This window comes from Phyllobates terribilis, unplaced genomic scaffold (assembly GCF_046119375.1).
Source record: "Phyllobates terribilis strain yellow unplaced genomic scaffold, ASM4611937v1 Scaffold_13__5_contigs__length_258822181, whole genome shotgun sequence".
Classification (NCBI taxonomy): Eukaryota; Metazoa; Chordata; class Amphibia; order Anura; family Dendrobatidae; genus Phyllobates; species Phyllobates terribilis.
Genome location: NW_027362773.1, coordinates 191902219 through 191910442, shown reverse-complemented (window position 1 = coordinate 191910442; position 8224 = coordinate 191902219).

The window sequence follows — 8224 nt, the reverse complement described above, 5'->3', positions numbered from 1 at the left end:
AGACTGGGTCCCGGCTTCCACTATGTTAACCCAGTGTGCCGTCAGCGAGATGTACCGTCCCTGCCCACAAGCACTTGTCCAAGTGTCCGTGGTTAGGTGGACTTTACCGGTAACTGCGTTGTTGAGAGCACGGCTAATGTTGTGGGATACGTGCTTGTGTAATGCGGGGACGGCACACCGGGAGAAATAGTGGTGACTGGGGACTGAGTACCGAGGGACGGCTGCCGCCATCAGGTTGTGGAATGCTTCCGTCTCCACGAGCCTAAAAGGCAACATTTCAAGCGCAAGCAATCGTGAAGTGTGAGAATTTAGTAGTGTAGCCTGTGGGGCATTGGCTGCATATTTGCGCTTGCGTTCCAAGGACTGGGGTATGGACAACTGAACATTGCGCTGGGACATGGACATGGACGTGCTTCCTGATGCTGCTACTTGAGAGTGTGCAACGACAGGTGCAGGGCAGGAGGCGTCTTCGCATGCACCATGGACAGGGGATTGGCTTGCATGCACAACAGCAGTAGAAGCAGTGGTGCCACCCGCAGACACTGTTCCTGGACCCTGGGGTTCGGCCCACAAAGTTGGGTGCTTTGCTGCCATGTGCCTGATCATGCTGGTGGTGGTCAGGCTGGTCGTTTTGCCACCCCTGCTGATGCTGGCCTGGCAGGTGGTGCAAATGGCCTTTCTGGGGTTATCGGCAGAGTCTTTAAAAAACAACCAGACTTGGGAAGACCTAACAGTTGTACTGGCAACTTCCTTCGTGTTGGTGTTACGGGGAACGGTTGCCTGCCTTCTGTTTGCAGCCACCACACTGCTTATTCCTGCCTGTTGGGGTGCTCCGCCTCCCTCCCCCTGTGTGCTGCTGTCTTCGCTCTGCATGTCCTCCTGCCAGGTTGGGTCAGTTACTATATCATCCACCACCTCGTCTTCCACTTCTGCACCCTGGTCCTCCTCCTGACTTTCTGGCAATTGTGTCTCATTATCGTCCACCTCTTGTGACACTTTCCCACTGTCGCCTTCGTGTGACCGTGGCTGCTCAAATATTTGGGCATCGCTACACACGATCTCCTCTTGTCCCGCTTCAAGTGGACCGGGCGAGAGGCCCGAATCTATAAATGGAAAAGTGAACAGCTCTTCAGAGTGTCCAAGTGTGGGATCAGTTGTCTCTGGGTACTCGGCATGGTGGGAGGAAGGAGGATCAGGGTGAGGAATATGCGGTCCAGACTCACGGCTACTGAGACTTGACCGTGTGGAAGACAGGGTGGTGGTCGTGGTGGCTAAGTGACTGGAAGCATTATCCGCTATCCAACCAACAACCTTTTGACACTGGGTTCAATAGTGGTGTGCTGCGGTCCCCAAGAAATTGGGATAGGAAGGTCAGGAGAGAAGATGTGGGTGTTTGTTGTGGCACAATTTCGGCTTGCCCACGGCCTTGTCCTCAGCCTCTGCATGCACCATTACCATCACGTCCAGTTCCCCCGTCCCTTGCTACGTGCCTTGCCCATTTTAAATGGAGGACAGTATCTTCCACGCTCACTACAAATGACTGAGTTTGGAGCGAACTTATATGTGATCCGTGTGACGGACAAAACAGAGTTTTAAATACCTGGCCTGTAGGTAAGTAGTTTGAACAGCAAACTGTGGTGAATTGCTTCAGTGACACACTAAAGGAAATTTTTAATGGAGGCCAGAAATGTCAGTATTTTCTGACAACGTACATGTGATCCGTTTGACGGAAAAAACACAGTTTTAAATAGCAGCATTTCTAGCGCTCTAATATGGAAAGGACCTGGCTGTATTCTGCAGTGCCAGCAAGCAAATGGTGCAGAAAAAACTGTGTTCTCTGGATTGCTTTTTAAGCAAATAATGAGGATTAAGATCCAAAGAAAAGTATTCCTGGCCCCTGAGACCTTGGCCTTTGTATAGAAATATCTAACAGCAGCAGAAGGCAGAATTGGAATGGAGCCTCTTGTGCTATATGCTATGCAGTGTGCTATATACACCGCCTGCCTATACACCCTGCCTGCCTGATCTCTCTGCAGATGGATTAGTCCTCAGAAGGACTGTGCTATCGGTAAGGGACGGCGAACATCCCCAAACCCAGTGACAGTCAGGGTCTTCCCAGGGATGAGTTCTTCCAGTAGCACAAACTCATGGAGTATGAGGGTTCGTTCTACGCCGGTGTCCTTGAACCCAATGATAACGGTGTTGCCCACAGTAACCAGTTGCAAATTATCATGGGTCCTCCCAACCGCCCTAATCACCAAAAGAATAGCGGCAGTAGGCCGCTCGGCCTCAGGTGTGGGGTTCATCTTCTGCCTCTTTGGGCAATTGAGGCTGATGTGACCAGTTCGGTCGCATGTATAGCACAGGAGAGAGTCATATGCAAGCCGGGTGCTGAAAGATGAGCCAGGACCTCCTGAAGATCAGCTGGCAGGGGCATTGATGGTGGTTGTCGGCTTACCCCCTTTCCAGCTGGTGACAGCTGACTTCCTCACCTCCGGGGTATGGTTGGACTCATAAGCATCGGCGATCTGTGTTGCTTTATCAGCCTTCTTTGGCAAAGATGAAGGAACTAGTCTTTCACCATCAGGTCCTTCAGGTCCTCAAACGTGGTGACTGACAGTCCTCGGACCCACTGTTGTTTCTGAGTCCATCCACCACATCGCTATAGCTGTCGTGTGGTCCACGCTGGAGGGCCCGGAACTTTCTGCGTTACACCTCAGGTGTCAGCTGGTACTTGTTTATCAAGGCCTGCTTGATGGCCTCATATTCTCCGTCTTGGTCTTGAGGGAGAGAGGCTAACACCTGCAGAGCTTTGCCTTGGAGCCCTGGGGTTAAGTATTGGGCCCACTGGTCCTCAGGCAGCTGGTACTGCCTGCAGGCTTTTTAAACCCCACAGAAATATGTCCAAGTCCCCATCCTTTTCCATTACATGAAAATGCTCATGGCGGGGTTTAAAGCGGTTGGTATTGCTGGACTCACTGCTCAATGGGGGGGAGGTATTATGGGAGCACATGTAGCTGAGGTATTGTGTGGCACATGTGGGGGAGGTATTATGGGATGTACATGTGGGGGAGGTATTATGGGGGCACATGTAGCTGAGGTATTATGGGGGCACATGTGGGGGAGGTATTATGGGGTGTACATGTGGGGGAGGTATTATGGGGTGTACATGTGAGGGAGGTATTATGGGGTGTACATGTGGGGGAGGTATTACGGTGTGCACATGTGGGGGAGGTATTATGGGATGTACATGTGGGGGAGGTATTAAGGGGTGCACATGTGGGGGAGGTATTATGGGGGCACATGTAGCTGAGGTATTATGGGGCACATGTGGGGGAGGTATTATGGGGTGTACATGTGGGGGAGGTATTATGGGGTGTACATGTGGGGGAGGTATTACGGGGTGCACATGTGGGGGAGGTATTATGGGCTGTACATGTAGCTGAGGTATTATGTGGCACATGTGGGGGAGGTATTATGGGATGTACATGTGGGGGAGGTATTATGGGGGCACATGTAGCTGAGGTATTATGGGGGCACATGTGGGGGAGGTATTATGGGGTGTACATGTGGGGGAGGTATTATGGGGTGTACATGTGGGGGAGGTATTATGGGATGTACATGTGGGGGAGGCATTATGGGGCACATGTGGGGGAGGTATTATGGGATGTACATGTGGGGGAGGTATTATGGGGGCACATGTAGCTGAGGTATTATGGGGGCACATGTGGGGGAGGTATTATGGGGTGTACATGTGGGGGAGGTATTATGGGGTGTACATGTCGGGGAGGTATTATGGGATGTACATGTGGGGGAGGTATTATGGGGCACATGTAGCTGAGGTATTATGGGGCACATGTAGCTGAGGTATTATGGGGTGCCCTAGTGGGGGAGGTATTATGGGGTACACATGTGGGGGGTATTATGGGGCACATGTGGGGGAGGTATTATGGGGTGTACATGTGGGGGAGATATTATGGGGTGTACATGTGGGGGAGGTATTACGGTGTGCACATGTGGGGGAGGTATTATGGGATGTACATGTGGGGGAGGTATTACGGGGTGCACATGTGGGGGAGGTATTATGGGGTATACATGTGGGGGAGGTATTATGGAGCACATGTGGGGGAGGTATTATGGGGTGTACATGTGGGGGGGTATTATGGGGTGCACATGTGGGGGAGTTATTATGGGGGAACATGTAGCTGAGGTATTATGAGGCACATGTGGGGGAGGTATTATGGGGTGTACATATTGGGGAGGTATTATGGGATGTACATGTGAAGGAGGTATTATGGGGTGCACATGTGGGGGAGGTATTATGGGGTGCACATGTGGGGGAGGTATTATGGGGTGCACATGTGGGGAAGGTATTATGGGGTGCACATGTGGGGGACGTATTATGGGGTGTACATGTGGGTGAAGTATTATGGGGTGTACATGTGGGGAAGATATTATGGGGTGTACATGTGGGGGAGGTATTATGGGGGCACATGTAACTGAGGTATTATGGGGCACATGTGGGGGAGGTATTAAGGGGCACATGTGGGGGAGGTATTGACGCACCCCCTGGGCCGTGGGGTACTCGGTGCTGGGCCGGTCGTTGCTAGGGGGGATGTCACAGTGGCGGTGATCCGGTCCGTGACCAAGGACGGTCAATCAAAAGGGGAATATTCACAGGGGAATTAAAGTTTTTATATACAGTTTGTGACGCCACCTGTGGTATGCAGCTATATGGAGCCGCTGCAGTGCAGAACCTCTGGAGCTGGTGTGAATGCAGCAGAGTTGGTTTAGCTCTCCACAGGTAGAGCTTAGCTCCAGGGCCGTGTAGATGTTAAAGATGTTGCTGTGTAGTGCAGGGGATGATGACGCAGCAGTAATAATTGACAGAGACAGTGGGGTGCAGTCTTCAGAGTTAATTCACAGTTGTTAGGCTATGTGCCCACGATGCAGAAATGAAGCAGAAAATTTCTGCAGCATTTCTGCATCTCCCTGGCAGAAAAAAACGCATGCAGATTGTGCATGCGTTTTTCCTGCAGAATACATGCGGATCCACATGCGGGTTCACATGCGTTTCCGCATGCAGATTGACAAGCGCTTTCCAGGCGATAGCATCACTTGGAAAGTGCTTGACAACTAGGTCACACTATATAAATCCATGCAAACAGCATGAATTTATACAGTGTGAACCGTAAAAATGAAAACAAATAAAGCTATACTCACCCCCGAGGCCCCGGTGTGTGCAGCAGCGCTCGTTCCTGTCTGGTTCCCGGCTGCCGGCATATCGCGAGACAGATCGGTGAAGGGCCTGCGGTCACATGACTGTGACGTCACCGAAGGTCCTTCAGCGCTGCTGGCATTCAGAGAGAAGACGCCGGACAGGTGAGTATAAACTTTATTTGTTATTTTATTCTTTTTTTACAGGTACAATGGTACCCAGGTCTGGATGAGAGTCTCCTCTCCTCCAGAACTGGGCACCATCCGCACATAGAGACGCATAGAAGCCGCTTGTACAAATGTACAGTCGCGGTTTCTATGCGTCTCAATGCAAGTCAATGGCGGGAGTTCCACTGCGCTTCCGCAAAATTAAATGACATGCTGCGGATTTTTGTACGTAGCATAAACGCTGCGGAAAAATCCGCAGCATGTGCATAGAACATGCGGAATCCCCTTGGGGACCATGGGGTGCGGATTACCCAGCGTTTCACAAGCGTTTATGCTGCGGAAATTCCGCAGCATAAACGCTTGAAAAACGCTACGTGGGCACACAGCCTTAAATTCCTCAGATTGCACTTTCCGGATTACGACCTCCCACGTCGCGCTGCGTTCACCAGGCAGGGGTTCAGCAAACTCCCAGGTGTTTCAAGAGTGCCTGACAGGACCCCGTTCTATATGCCCTTCTCAGCAGTCTTCCTGCGCTGGCCCTCACCCTTCTTGCCTTCTGCCTCGCCAAAGAATGTCCCAAGTCGGTATCCTTGGATCGTACTGGGCAACCTGGAGTTCGCTGGATCCTATGTGGTTACCTTTTTGGCGACTTGGGTGCGGATGTGGCAACTGCACCCTGAAAGTACAGAAGCCTCGGGTTTCCAGTTGAACTTTGTAATTCTCACTGATTAGTAGTGTTGGATGCAGGTGTTAGGGTCCCAGGCAGCACTCCATCCTTACCCGAGAGTGAGATACCACACCTCTGGGTGAGATGCAGTACCTCTGTGGCGACTGAACTCGCAGGGGTGCCACAGTATTATGGGGTGTACATGTGGGAGAGGTATTATGGGGTGCATTGTGGGGGAGGTATTATGGGGTGCATTGTGGGAGAGGTATTATGGGGTGTACATGTGGGGAGGTATTATGGGGCACATGTAGCTGAGGTTTTATGGGGCACATGTGGGGGAGGTATTATGCGGTGTACATGTGGGGGAGGTATTATGGGGTGTACATGTGGGGGAGGTATTATGGGGTGTACATGTGGGGGAGGTATTATGGGGTGCATTGTGGGGGAGGTATTATGGGGTGCATTGTGGGGGAGGTATTATGGGGTGTACATGTGGGGGAGGTATTATGGGGTGTACATGTGGGGGAGGTATTATGGGGTGCATTGTGGGGGAGGTATTATGGGGTGCATTGTGGGGGAGGTATTATGGGGTGCATTGTGGGAGAGGTATTATGGGGTGTACATGTGGGGAGGTATTATGGGGCATATGTAGCTGAGGTATTATGGGGCACATATGTGGGAGGTATTATGGGGTGTACATGTGTGGGAGGTATTATGGGGTGTACATGTGGGGGAGGAATTATAGGGTGTACATGTGGGGGAGGAATTATGTGGTGCACATGTAGGAGAGGTATTATGGGGTGTACATGTGGGGGAGGTATTATGGGGTGCACATGTGGGAGAGGTATTATGGGGTGTACATGTGGGAGAGGTATTATGGGGTGCACATGTGGGGGAGGTATTATGGGGTGTACATGTGGGGGAGATATTATGGGGTGTACATGTGGGGGAGGTATTATGGGGTGCACATGTGGGAGAGGTATTATGGGGTGTACATGTGGGGGAGGTATTATGGGGTGCACATGTGGGGAATTTATTATGGGGTGCACATGTGGGGGAGGTATTATGGGGTGTACATGTGGGGGACGTATTATGGGGTGCACATGTGGGGGAGGTATTATGGGGTGTACACGTGGGGGAGATATTATGGGGTGTACATGTGGGTGAGGTATTATGGGGGCACATGTGGGGGAGATATTATGGGGTGTACATGTGGGGGAGGTATTATGGGGTGCACATGTGGGGGAGGTATTACGGGGGCACATGTGGGGGAGATATTATGGGGTGTACATGTGGGGGAGGTATTATGGGGTGCACATGTGGGGGAGGTATTATGGGGTGCACATGTGGGAGAGGTATTATGGGGTGTACATGTGGGGGAGGTATTATGGGGTGCACATGTGGGGGAGGTATTATGGGGTGTACATGTGGGGGAGGTATTATGGGGTGCACATGTGGGGGGCGTATTATGGGGTGTACACGTGGGGGAGGTATTATGGGGTGCACACGTGGGGGAGGTATTATGGGGTGCACACGTGGGGGAGATATTATGGGGTGTACATGTGGGGGAGGTATTATGGGTTGTACATGTGGGGGAGATATTATGGGGTGCACATGTAGGAGAGGTATTATTGGTGTGTACATGTGGGGAAGGTATTACGGGGTGCACATGTGGGGGAGGTATTACGGGGTGCACATGTGGGGGAGGTATTATGGGGTGTACATGTGGGGGAGATATTATGGGGTGTACATGTGGGGGAGGTATTATGGGGTGTACATGTGGGGGAGATATTATGGGGTGTACATGTGGTGGAGGTATTATGGGGTGCATATGTGGGGGAGGTATTATGGGGTGTACATGTGGGGGAGGTATTATGGGGTGTACATGTGGGGGAGGTATTATGGGGTGCACACGTGGGGGACGTATTATGGGGTGTACACGTGGGGGAGGTATTATGGGGTGCACACGTGGGGGAGGTATTATGGGGTGTACATGTGGGGGAGATATTATGGGGTGTACATGTGGGGGAGGTATTATGGGGTGTACATGTGGGGGAGGTATTATGGGTTGTACATGTGGGGGAGATATTATGGGGTGTACATGTGGTGGAGGTATTATGGGGTGCATATATGGGGGAGGTATTATGGGGTGTACATGTGGGGGAGGTATTA